Genomic DNA, 14027 nt, shown 5'->3' on the forward strand with positions numbered 1-14027 from the left:
AGTTCAACGTTTCTCACTTGCCCACATTCTTACGATAATCTAATCGGATATACTCTATATTTAAATATCGCGAAAAAAAATCACAAAAAATCTATTATTACAACAAAAAATTCTCTAAAAAGGTCTCAGAATAAAAAAATGGCTATAAATTCAGGAATATATATATTTTTTAAAAATTCCGCAATTTTTTTCCAAAAAAATCAAGGAAAGTAAAAAATTACTTAAATATCCACCCTTATAAAAAATAAATAAAAATAAAATAATAATAAATAAATATCCACGATTATAAAAATTTTAGTGGAGTGGGCCGATATTGTCCATTTTTGCACCGGACATAGAATTATAGTTCCTTGTTCTATTAGGTAAATTGTTTTTGTGAAATTGTTGAGTTTCTGTGTGTGAGGTACCAGAAGGAGAGGACCGATATTGCCCGAACTCGATCTAAATCAAGTTTAGACCAAAACAGATACTCCCTTCACGAGCAACGGTAGACACCAACCAGACAGACGGGCGGGCGTATCGACTTCAAATGTCCTGAAACGTATTTGGTCCAAATAGACCTAGGTTAAAAACCCGTTATTTCGATTATGCACATTTTGACCTCATCACATGATATGTAGCCATATGGCTAAGGTATAAATAACGATTATAACAATGTCCTCTCTTTTGGTTTTAAGTGACCGAAAACTGCTGGTTGCAAGGAAATTTGTGCCAAAGTGTACTGATAACAAAACAATTCTAAAATATACTAAAACTTTTGCTTTTTGTAAGGAGCTAGAATCCTTAAATATTTATGCAAGAGTTTAAGACAAGGTCGTCGACTGTTATATGCCAAGTTCTCTGTAGAATTTGTGCGAAGTATGGTGAACATTATTTCGCATTTTAAAAGGATTTCAAAGAGTTATGATTTTTATAAGAGTTACATTTATTCAAAATATTGCTCCTTTGTGGAGGAGATACCAAAAGATTTAGACCGATATTGCCAATTAAGTCACTTAACCTTGACCTCATAAAAATATTTTTAAATGTGCCGATTTTTAACAAAATCGGATACTCCCTAATAATATTCCTAATTTTTTCCATTTGTGGCGGTACCTAAAGGAAGAAAAGTAGTCTTATATATTCGAACTCCAACTAAGTTTGACGAAAATATTATTCTGTACATCAGCCATATCCCTGAAGGCACATTAGAAAACTTGTATCCTAATTTTCGTTTAAATAAAACGGTTGTGCAAAGTTTGAGATTCCAAAATCTTGACAATTTAAAAATTTTAATTTATTTAAAATACTAAGACATTAGTTAAATATTCTTAATTATATTCTCATAGTATTCAAATTACATGTACCACTCCCAACTCTATATTTTACTACTTCATTTTTGGGCGCACTCAATCAAATTAATATAGCATCGGTGGTTCAGTGGTAGAATGCTCGCCTGCCACGCGGGCGGCCCGGGTTCGATTCCCGGCCGATGCAAATACAATTTTTTGAAGAACAATATAATAATATATTTGAGAGCTATTTGTAAGGGTCTAAAGAACCAAGTCTAATTAGGTAATGTCTAGAATTAAAAAAAAAATAAATTTGAAAAAAAAGAGAATCGCCCGAGCAGGGACTTGAACCCTGGACCCTTGGATTAAAAGTCCAATGCTCTACCGACTGAGCCGACATGAGAAACGTGATCCCCTCTCTCTTGCTGTATACTTGTAGTGGGGAATGAATATAGATATGGATGAAGTATTTTCAGATGGGCAAAGAGATCCCAAAATATATAAAAGCAAGATATGTAGTACTTTAAAAATTTTAATTTATATTTATATAATATCTTTACAAAGTTCTATGTATGCCAATGACATATCATTTTATGACTGTAGCGATCCATATTGTGACTTAAAACTCATTGTTACATCAATACCCATACACCGACATGATTCTTTCCAGTCATTCCCACCTTGCCATTTTTAATTTCTATGTTGAAATATTGCAACCATTTCCGTTTCCTTTTCCACAGAACAAAAAACCGACAAAATGTGATGGGTATGTAAGTAAGTACATACATTCACTTATATCCATTATGTTTGCCGAAGTCATAACACCATACGAAGAGATGATATCTGTAGAATTTGTGTTATCTCTTGTTGTGCAACTGGAATCCTTACAACAACGGTGATTCTTATTATTTTCTTTTTTGGTTTCACATTTTCTTTATCCAACGCAACCCACTTCGTGTAATCAGTGCAAGTTATTTGTCAAGTGAATGCATGAATACCAAGCAGTTGGGTAGGTAGAGATTTCGAGTTTATGAATGCCTTTGAGTTATTTTCAATAATGCTGTTGGGAATTGCATTCCTTGGAGGTGTGTTCCAAAATTAAATTGTATGCCTCGGGGGATTTTTAAGAACGTATGTGGGGAATGGCGGCGCAATTTATAAAAAAATTAAAAGCAAACAAATTAGGAAATATCAATGTGATTTGTAGACAAATATATATCCCCTCAAACTAGAAACTAGTTGTCTGATCAACACAACACACTACAGAAGGCGCAACACAAAATTGCCTAATTTTTAGAAATTTTCCACACATCTAGAAAGTACTTATTCTATGCCAAATTTCGTTGCTATATCGGAGACCAATATTTCCAATTTCTGCTCTAAATGTAGTGCTGATCGAAACATTAAGATGTAAAATTTGAAGATGATGAGGGAATTTCTCCGCTATTATATTATGTTTATTCAAAATGTTGTCTTCATCAGCGTAAAATTCTACGACGATTTAGCCCTGTCCCTCCGCCCGTTTTCTGTAATCAGGCTAGAGTTAAAACGAATTAAAATAGGAAGCTTCAATTTTTCGCAGATCAGACTTTTGTTTGCAGGCAGATCACGTTCGAAGATGGTATATATCGGACCACGATATCGTATAGCCCCCATATAACGGTACTCTCCAATATTCGGTATTTTAAAATTCTGAAATTCTACACAAGAAGTTTTTTGTGAGTATTTTACCCCCTGAAAAATAATTGTCTATATAGGTCTACGATATCGTATACAACGGTAGCACCTACAATGGCACCCCCCGATATTCGGTACTTTGGGTGATTTTAGCGACATTTTTTACCGCAATTGTTTTAAATTTCGTATTTAAAGTTCTTAATGGGTATTACAGTCTAAGACAAAAGAATAAAAAATCAGAAAGTTTGGACCGGGCCGAAGACGTGGATCTGCATAGAAAAGTTTTGTCAAACGCCATTACAATATTCAAATACGAAACTAAAAAGAATCCGGTGAATAAAGTCGCGAAAACATAAAAATATTGAATGTAGGGAGGCACCGTTATATGGGGGGATATACGATGAGGTGGACCTGCATAAGCATTTCTTGTCACACCGTTTTATGGGGGCTATGTGAAAACGTGGATATGACTCATTTTCGAACTCAACCTGTCTACAGGAAAAAATACAAATACAAAATTTTAGTCCTCTATCTCAATTAGTTTGAAAGATAGCGTGATAGCAACCAACAGACAGGCAGACAAAGAGACATCCCTAATTCGACTTAGAATTTTATGATGATCCGGAGGAGTTACAAAAAGAATGACAAAGTTAATATCCTCTTCTTAGAATGGTGGAGGGCATACAAACTGTGACCATTTGTGGAGGAGTTACAGCAGAAGTGAGCCAATATATATCACACCTGCCCATTATATCTTGATGGAAGAATTATTGGGATTTGTAAAATTTGAAGAGACTAGGATGCTTATATTACATTCTATAAATGTTTCTATTATTCAAAATGTTGTCCATTTGTGAGGGAGGTACCAGAATGAGTCGCCCTATATTGTCCCTTGTGGCACCAAAACTCTCTGATTCTTTCTCTTTTTATAAGGCAAATTATTTTCTTTGGAAATTCCGAACTTTTGTGGGTTGTGGATCTATATTGCCGAACTCGATCTAAGTTTGAAGATAATATTACGAGGTACAAAGTTTGGATCAAATCGGATATTCCCTTCGAGAGTTATTGTGCGCTCCAGCTAGTCAGAGAGATAGACAGACGGACGGAAATTAGAAATTAGAAGAATTGATTAGCATGTTATTCGAGATATAATTATTACAAATTTTGACTTTTTGTGGGGGAGGTACCAGAAGAATTATGCCGATATCTACCAACAGATTTTGTGTTGATAGAAATATTGAAATCTGCTGATTTTTAAAGGAATCGGGTGCTCATTTCGAGTTTTACGAATTTCATGGCTATTCAAAATTTTGACCCTTTGTGGGGGAGGTACTAGAAGAAGTGGGCTGATATATCCCACCTTCGCACCAGATCTTTTGTGAATAAAAATATTGGAACGTATGAAATTTGAAGATAATCAGACTCTTATTTCTCATTTTAAAAGATTTATAATTATTCAGCCTTTGTGAGGGAAGTACTTGAGGGAGACGGCCGATTTTGTCCATATTTGTACCTGACATAGCACGGACAAAAATATTGGGATTTGCAAAATTTACACCAAATCGAATGATTCTTTCTCCTTCTATAGGGTAAACTATTTTCTATGACAAATTTGACCTTTCATAGGGTAGGCACCAGAGGGAGTGATTTGCCCATCTCCGAACTCGATCTAAATTTCGCAATAATATTACGATGTACCAAATTTGGGACAATTCCCTTGGAGAATTATCGTGCTCACCAAACAGCAGACAGGCGGAAGGACACCTTTAGATCGATTTCAAAGGTCCTGAAAACGATTTTGTCCAAATAGACCTAGGGTCTAAGCCCATTATTTCGGTGAGGCATTTCCAGAAAAAAAGTAATTCGTGATGGAATTCGAGCGTGATAGTGTGATTTCTTTATATTTGACTGGAAAACCACAAGTGGCTATCGTTAGCGCAATCCAGCATTTAAATGTGAATAAATGTTTGGGTTCCTCGTTCCCGTGATACTGGTAACGTAGCCCTTCAAGGAAGTGGACGGAAAAAAACAGCAACATCAGCAGAAATGGTTCGAAAAGTAAAGAAGCGACTTGATCGAAACCCGCGTCGCAGTGGCCGCAATGTTCCATTCAGCAAATATTGAAAAATGAGCTCGGGGTAAAGCCATTGAAATTCCAAAAAATGCAAGAACTTACACCAACAGAAAGAAAATTGACTCAAAAGAGCTAAAGAGTTGCTTCGCTTAGCCGAAAGTGGTGAACTGCCGAATTTGGTTTTCTCCGATGAGAAAACATTCGTTGTCCAGCAGTTTGTAAACAAAGAAAATGATCGTGTTTACTTGCCAAAGACGTCAGTTGAATGTGCATCTTCGGTTGGCCACCAGAACTCAAGCGCCAGGCATGGTGATGGAGTGGGCCGCCATAACAGCCGATGGTCGCTCTCTGCTCGTATTAATCGGCCGTGGCATCAGAATAAATGCCGAATATTATCGCGAAAATATTCTTGAGGTGTCTTGGGCACCCTTGGCCGCAGACCTTGAACATTCCAACAGGACTCAGCACCATCGCACTGAGCACGCGCCACCCAATAATGGTTACAAAATGAGGTTCATTTGCTTCATTTCCAGCGCACAATGGCCACAAAAACTCGGGATACCAATCCGTTGGACTATTGTGTCTGGAGTAATTTCGAAAGCAAGGTTGGCACTATACCAAAGTGTCGATCACCACAAGCAAGCGCTTCGCCGGAAATGGGCAAAAATACCGCAGGGCAAACTTCGAGCAGCGTATGACGGTTTCATTGGCCGTTTGAAAGCCATAATTCGTGCCAAAGGTGACCAATTCGAACAAATCTAAACTTATTCTAAAATTTAATGCTATTTCCGACATTATTTGCTTTCGTTCAATCAAATTAAAAAAAAAAAGTAAAAATTATTTCGTTTGACTTTGTTACATTTTTTTCTCACCCTTTATACCCTCATATGGCGTTTGTTCTATTTTTAGAACACCACGTTCATTTGTTGGATTCTTTTTTTTTTTTTTTGTTTGCCTGATTGTGGCTTGTAATATCTCTTTGATAGTCGGGTTTGAAGGTCCTTTCATAAAATAATATCAACTTTTTAATTGCGATTATTTAAGACAATTTGTGACCTCTAAAAGTTGTCTTGTTCTGTTCAATTTTAGATCCTTGAAAAATGTATAAAATATTGCAAAAATTCAAATTTAATAGCACTCGGCAATTGTGTCACTAAATCACTTGCCTGCAATTCCCAATGTGCCGGCCTACCTGTCTTTTGTTATATCAACAATTATTTTAAATGATTAACGTTGTAAACAAATATAAATAAACGAAAAACAAATAATTTTCCTATGAATTTCGGTTTCATAAACACGAACATGAATGGATGACTGGCTGGTGGGCTATCCGTCCGTCCGTCCGTTGGAATGGTTGGTTGAATGGATGGCTGCTGTTACTATAATTATTATGGCAGTTATTTATACATAATTCTTTGTTTAAATTTGTCTTTTTTTCGTCGTTTAAATTTATTTGATTGTGGGTTGTATTTTTGTTACTGCTGTCGATGTTGTTGTTGCTGTTGGTAGTCATCGTCAAAAGGTGTCATTAGAGTTTTCTTCATGCCCGCTGGAAGAAGACACACTCGCATAAATCCATCCATCCATCCATCAGCAGCAAAATGCTGTAATGCAGTTACATGCAATTGAATCGTTGACGCCGACTGCAACGTGCCACAACTTACAATTACGTGATTGGTGCACGTTTTCTTTCGAACCAGCGACTTCCCCAAACTAAGTGTGGAAGAGGCCCATGGTTTGTTTTTTTTTTTTTTTTCTATCTAATTTACGCGAAGGATTAGTGACAGCTGTAGGCGCTTGACAACAGCACGCCGTTCCAAATGACGCGACGCGCTTGCCTATCTAAATAAGCCATGCCGGACTAGGCGGATATTAAATATTTATTATGGCCACAGATCAAAAAACCCCAAAGGAAAAAAACCTCCGTTCCACACTAGGAGCGCGTGTAACATACCCACATAAGTTATGGGTGGTCGACATGACACCACCACACGAAGTGACCAGTGTCGGGTGCCTTAATGTGATTGTGATTTAAAATCACAAAAATTATTTCATTTGTTTTGCCACATGCTCATTCGCTCGGTTCGGTTCGGTTGTTAGTTGGAACGTGGTTGACATACAATTTCATTAACACCAATTAGTTAAATTAGACCCCGGGGACTTATGTGCATCAGGACTGACCACAAATGACATCAAATGAAAGTTACTGCATCCATGGTCCGTATTCAGAACTTTCGCTCTGTGTGGCATTTGAAACAATGCAACTCGTTATGACATGAAAATGTGTCCCTTAAATACTCGTAAATATTTATAATGAAATCTGCTTGTTGTTGCTGTTAACTTCAAACTTGACAGTCATACTGGAGTATACTGTGGGATGGTTGTGCATAACATATATACATAAAAATCAAACGGAAAATGCGAATTATTCAAGCCTAGCAAAAAAGAAAACAAGTCAAGAAAATCTAAAAGTCGGGCGGGGCCGACTTTTTGATACCCTATACCCCTTTGCATATTTAGTAGAGATTCGTATTACAAATAAAAACCAGTGAAGAAAGTCTTAAAGAGATACCCTACACCACTTCGCTAATTTAGTAGAGCACCGCATAACAATTAAAAGTTTTCATGGGAGAATTCAATCATACAGCTATGATTATAATTATAATTTAAAATTCAAAGGACTAAATATGTCGCAGCATTTGTATCTTAAATTCGGTCTTGTATTGCCTATTTGGTGCACAATTCATTAGAAATCGCATAAAGATATATATGGGAGCTATATCCACATCGGAACCGATCTCCATAAAATTTCGCAAAGATATTTCTGAGCTGTATTTGATATATATCCCTGAATATCGTCGATACGGAGTGCATATTACGGCTGCGGAGGACAAATATAACAAATCGGATGAACAGTATAAATGGGAGCTATAGCTATATCTGGACCGATCTTCACCAAATTTGATATACTAGCTTCTAGGCTCAACTCGTTCGCATGTGCCAAATGCCATCCCATTTGGGCAAATATTAGACGTTTGGTGTACAATAAAAGGAAAACCAGACGAAGTTATATGTGGGAGCTATATCCAAATCTAAACCGATCTCGATAAAATTTAGGTATTTCTGAGCTGCATTTGATATATTTCCCCAAATATTGTTGTTACAGAGTGCATATTACGGCTGCGGAGGACAAAAATAACAAATCGGATGAACAATATATATTGGAGCTATAGCTATATCTGAACCGATTTCGATAAAATTTGGCATACTTATTTTCAGGCCTAATTTGGTTGTATGTGCAAAATTCCATACTATTCGGGCTGATATTACACGTTTGGTGCACAATAAAAGGCAAATCGGACGAAGATATATATGGGAGCTATATCTAAATTTTGACCGATTATCTCCAATTTCAATAGGGTTCGTTCTTGGGCCAAACAAATGATCTGCGCAAAATTTCATCTGGATCGGGCAATAAATGCGACATGCATTTTGTTCACAAGAATACATGGACAGACGGACGGACGGGCTGACATGCATAAATCAACTCAGAAAGTGATTCTATGGAGATCCTCAAAAGTAACTATGGGTCAATCTCGCTTCCTTCTGCATGTTACAAGCAAATGCACAAGGACATAATACCCTGACCACCTTGTGGTGTACAAATAAAAAATATAAGAAATCGGATGAACAATATACAGGGTGAGATAAAAAATTCCAACAACAATTTTTTTTTTTTAAATTTATTGAATGAAAGCAAAAATTGGTCACCTTTGGCACCAAATTTGGCCTTCAAACTGCCAATAAAACCGTCACACGCTGCCCGAATGTTGCTCTGCGGTATTTTGGTCCATTCACGGCGAATCGCTTGCTTGCGATGATCGACACTTTGGTATTTTTAGTGCCAACCTTATTTTTTTTAAATACTCCAGACACAATAGTCCAACGGATTGGTATCCGGATATTTTGGTAGCCATTATACGCTGGAAATGAAGCAAAGAACCTCATTTTGTAACCATTCTTGGGTGGCGCGTGCTGAGTGCGATGGTGCTGAGTCCTGTTGAAATGCCCAAGGTCTACGGCAAAAATGTTTGCGTACCCAAGGACTAAATACACCCTCCAGAGTATTTTCGATTAATACACAGTCGATTAATACGAGTGGAGAGCGACCATCGGCTGTCATGGCGGCCCACACCATCACCATGGCCGGCGCTTGAGATATGGTGGCCAACCGAAAGTGCACATTTTCCGATGACCTCTTTGGCAAGTAAACACGATCATTTTGTTTGTTTACAAACTGCTGGACAACAAATGTTGTCGGTAACGAGCGATGGTACGAGACACAAAAGATTTATTCACATTAAAATGCTGGAGTGCTCTAGCGATAGCCACTTGTGGTTTTCCAGCCAAAAATAAAGGAATCACACTATCACGCTTGAGTTCCATCACGAATAACTTTTTTTCTGGAAAATTCTCACCAAAATGCTTTTGTACGCTTTTAAACAGTATAATGAGCTGTGACTGGAATAATTTTAACAGCTGCCGGACGAGGGGCTTAGAAATGACCGCAGTCTGAAGTTGGTTGCAGTTTTTTCATCTCTTCCTGTATATGGGAGCTATATCTATATTTGGATCGATTCTTAAAAATTTCTATCGGGTTTGTCTTTAGGCCAAACAAATGGCTTGAACAAAATTGTATCTCAATCAGAGAATAAATGCGAGCTGTACTTTTTTTACAAATATATGGAAAGATGGACGCATATGCCTAAATCGGCTGAGAATGTGATTCTATGAAGATTATCAAAAGGAACTATTGGTCCACTTCGTTTTCTGTCTGTCTGGCTGGTACGCACGATAACTCTCGAAGGGAGTATCCGATTTGATCCAAACTTGGTACATCGTAATATTATTGTCAAACTTACATCGTGTTCGGAGATGAGTAAAATCGGTACCTCCACCACAAAATGTCAACATTTTCAAAGAAAATAATTGTCTGCACAGAAAGAGAAAAGATAATTCGATTTTGCTCCAACTTTGCAAATCCTAATATTTGCGTCAGTGCGAAAATGGACAGTATCGGTCCACTCCATAAAGTACCCCCCTCACAAGGGCTCAAAATTTTGAATAATTACAACTCTTATAAAGTGTGATGTAAGAGTCAGATTGTCTTCAAATTCCACACATCCCAATATTTTTAATAACCCAAGGTCTGGTGTTAAGATGGAATATATCGGTCTACTCCTTCTGGTACATCCCCAACAAAAGGTCGAAATTTTGAATATCCATGAAGTTCATAAAAAGTGAAATTAACAACCGATTTCATTCCAGACTTGGTACATCTCAATATTTCCATCAATGCAAGATCTGTTAGAAAGATGGTAGAGATTGAACCATTTCCTTTGCTACCTGCCCCACATTGGGTTCAAGATTTTCAAAAACAAAACGCTCAAAGAAAGCGAAATAATCATCCAAATCTCTTAAAATTTCGTAGATACAAACATTTTTGCTAACACAATATCTGCTGTAAAGATGATATATATCTGCGAACCCCTTCTGGTACCTCACCACAAAGGGTAACAATTTTTTTTTTTTTGGCCATACCAAAATTTTTATGTGTATTAGATGAATCATGAAAATGGAATACTTCGGTCGACTATATCTGCTACCTCTAGCACATTTCAACATTCTCTAAAATTTGTTATATATTTCAAATAAAGTGAAGAAAGTAGACAATATAGTCCAAACCGGGCTCGTCGCAATGTTTATATCATATATTATCAGGTCCGACACTAAATGGTCAATATTTATCCATTTCATCGTAGCCTACTCCATAGAGGGTCGACAATTTGAATAATCATAATAGAAGTCAAAATATATTTAAATAATCGAACCTTGGCTCAGAGTATACATCTGTCGGCAAAAAACGACTGATATTTTCTAACTTGTTTTGTTTCTTTTTTATCGAAAGTGGAGAATTTTCTCAACGAAACCCCTTTTATTTTCCATTCCGATCTTCTATATAAAATTCTTAACCTTTCACTGAACAGTCCCACTGTTCATTAAAATTTCATGAAAAACATATCCTGCATTTAGCATACAAAAAAATGCAAGTTTTGTAAATTTATGACACCCACACGCTGTTCATTATGTGTCGCATAATTTGTGGTTTTGCCACTTGTTCATGATGCATTGTGGCGGCCATCTGCACATGTGTATGCACCTATGTCCGTTGCTTCGTGGTGCCACGAAACACACAATTTGAAATAATCGCCTACCTACCTTAACTGACGACATTGCATCATTTGTTGCATTTTGAAGAGTAGTTATTGGTGAACACTTGATTTGATGTTTGATTGTCGGATGGTCGTTCGGTTGGTTGCACCATCCATCCTCTCCATTGTCAATTAGTATTGAAAATTATTTGTTGTTTCAATTAAAAGTTCAAGTGTTGACTGCAACTAATCACTCATAGAAACCATAAATTATGAGTTGACTCGAGTATTTATTTTTTTGGAGGAATTCGTGTGGAATTTTATTCCGGTAATGGGTGTGCGTATGACGATGATGAAGTGTCGTTTTGTGGTTATCGAACAGGTATTTTGAGAGGGTTCTTGTTTTTGGAAAATAAATTATGAAAAACGTTTGCTGCGCATAGTTTGAAAGGGATAACATTGGCAGAAGTTCGACTATGTACTTTTACTAGACAATTTGATGACTTCAGTCCTAGTTGTCAACCGAATTGACTTTAATTTTAAATCCACACTTATTTTAGAGCGTAAGGGCTTTGTCTGCAGAATAGATATATTGGTAAATCTACATCTAGTTTTTTCTGCCAACGTATTAAGGGGTCCCTCGATATCATGAAAAAAATTATAGCCATACTGTGTAGATTTTATAAAGAACTAAATAGTTTTGTTCGTAGGTTTCCTTTCTTCATTTTTATACCCTATACCACATAGTGGTAAGGGTCTTATGTCTTTGTACAGATACAGAAGCGAGATAGACCCATAGTTACTTTTGAGGATCTTCATAGAATCACTTTCTGAGTCGATTTATGCATATCTGAATGTCAGTCTGTCCATGTATTTTTTGTGAACAAAATGCAGTTCGCATTTATTATCCGATTGATATGTCGTTTTCCAAATAACATTTGTTTGGCCCAAGGACGAGCCCTTTTGAAATTGGTGATAATCGGATCAGATTTAGAGATAGCTCCCATATATCTTCGAACGATTTCGGGTTAATTGTGCACCAAATGACTAATATCAGTCCCAAAAGTCCTGAATTTTGGCAGATCAAATTGAATTCAGTCTAGAAGTAAGTACGTCAAATTTGGTGAAATCGGTTCAGATATAGCTATAGCTCCCATATACTATATATTTTATCCGATTTGGTGTTTAAGTCCATCACATTCGTAATATGCATTCGACAACAATAATATTTGGTACCAGATATCAGATACAGCCCAAAAATACAAGAGCTCTTATAGAGCTCGGAAATACCTTTGCCATATTTTATCGGTTCAGATTTGGCTATAGCTTCCATATATATTCTTAATACGATTTCAGGTTTATTGTGCAAAAAATGGCTAATATCAGCCCAAATGGACCGAATTTTGACTCTTCCGAAGGATTTCGGCCTAAAAGCAAGTGTTTAAAATTTTGGTTAAAATCGGTTCAGATATAGCTGTAGCTCCCGTATATATGTTTTATCCTTTTCATAACTTTTCTAGTTTTGACTTAAATAAGGGGATGTTGGATTAGATTAAAACTAAGTATCTTAGAAATTCTGTCTGAGAAAAAGGTCCGTGGACCAATAAAGGCTCAATCCTTTTCTCCTACTCCTACAAATACTCAAAGTCATGTTTTATTCGGTCGGCCTGTTGTAATCATGGTATTACGTCATAGAAGGCAAATTTTTGCAAACATATATATTTCCACAGTAGGCAGGTTAAGTTCGTAAATGGATCATGTCGGTCCAACTTTTCGTATAGCCCACATATAACGGTACCTCCCGATATACGGTATTTTGATGATTTTAGCGAGATTTTTACCGGAATTGTTTCAAATTTTGTATTGGAAGATCGTAATGGGTACCTATTAAAAGGCCCGCATCTTCGAGTTCCCCCCCCCCCCACGCACTTTGTATACCCCATGTATAAAAGTAAGGGGGCGTTGAATTTGGATCAATACAGGCACACTCCTTTTGGTACCTCCCCACAAAGACTCAAAGTCACGTTTTGTTCGGTCGGCCTGTTGTAATCACGCTATTACGTTATATAAGGCTATAATTTTGCACCATGTGTATTTTGCCAGTAGGCAGGTTCGTTAATGGGCCATGTCGGTCCACTTTTACGTATAGTCCCCATATAACGGTACCTTCCAATATTCGGTATTTTGATGATTTTAGCAACAGTATTTACGGGAATTGTTTCAAAATTTTCTATTTAAAGCTCGTAATGGGTACTACATCCTATGACAAAAAATGCATATGCGGTACCTCACGATATTCGGTCTTTGAATTTCGTAATGGTTGCTTCAACCTAAGACACAAAATCTATACAGATTAACGACTCCGTAAAGCCCCTTAGATGATATAAGCGAAACTATCCAATGGAATTGTTTTAAATTTCGAATTTGAAGTTCGGAATCGGTACTACGTCCTGTGACAAAAAATACTTATCCTCGTCTTCGTATAGCCCCTTAATAACGGTTTTCATTCTAATGATATTTTCCTACGAAACTTTTTTTAAAAAATTTCAAAAAATTGTACTTGTTTTTTTTTAATTTTTCGAGTTCTTTCTTGGGTTTCTCAATTGATGGAAACTCAACTTGAAATTGAATTAAATTGAATGGATGTAAAATTTCGACATGAAACTTTTAAATTAAAAGAAAAAAATATTTTTCACATGCAAGAGACACACAAACATTTCTTTTTTTACTTTCAAAAAATTCAATCTATAACTTCATGCATTACAAAACTTACAACATGATATTATTTGTTGT

General features: G+C 36.6%; 2 non-coding genes across 2 annotated transcripts; one reads left to right on the forward strand and one right to left on the reverse strand.

The window, feature by feature from the left end:
* Nucleotides 1–1405: 1405 nt before the first annotated feature.
* On the forward strand, nt 1406–1476 carry TRNAG-GCC (transfer RNA glycine (anticodon GCC)). Its single transcript has one exon. It is a non-coding gene; the product is annotated as a tRNA-Gly (tRNA).
* Nucleotides 1477–1601: 125 nt separating this feature from the next.
* Nucleotides 1602–1675, reverse strand: TRNAK-UUU (transfer RNA lysine (anticodon UUU)). Its single transcript has one exon. It is a non-coding gene; the product is annotated as a tRNA-Lys (tRNA).
* Nucleotides 1676–14027: the final 12352 nt, after the last annotated feature.

The sequence above is a fragment of the Musca domestica genome, unplaced genomic scaffold (assembly GCF_030504385.1).
Source record: "Musca domestica strain aabys unplaced genomic scaffold, Musca_domestica.polishedcontigs.V.1.1 19, whole genome shotgun sequence".
NCBI lineage: Eukaryota > Metazoa > Arthropoda > Insecta > Diptera > Muscidae > Musca > Musca domestica.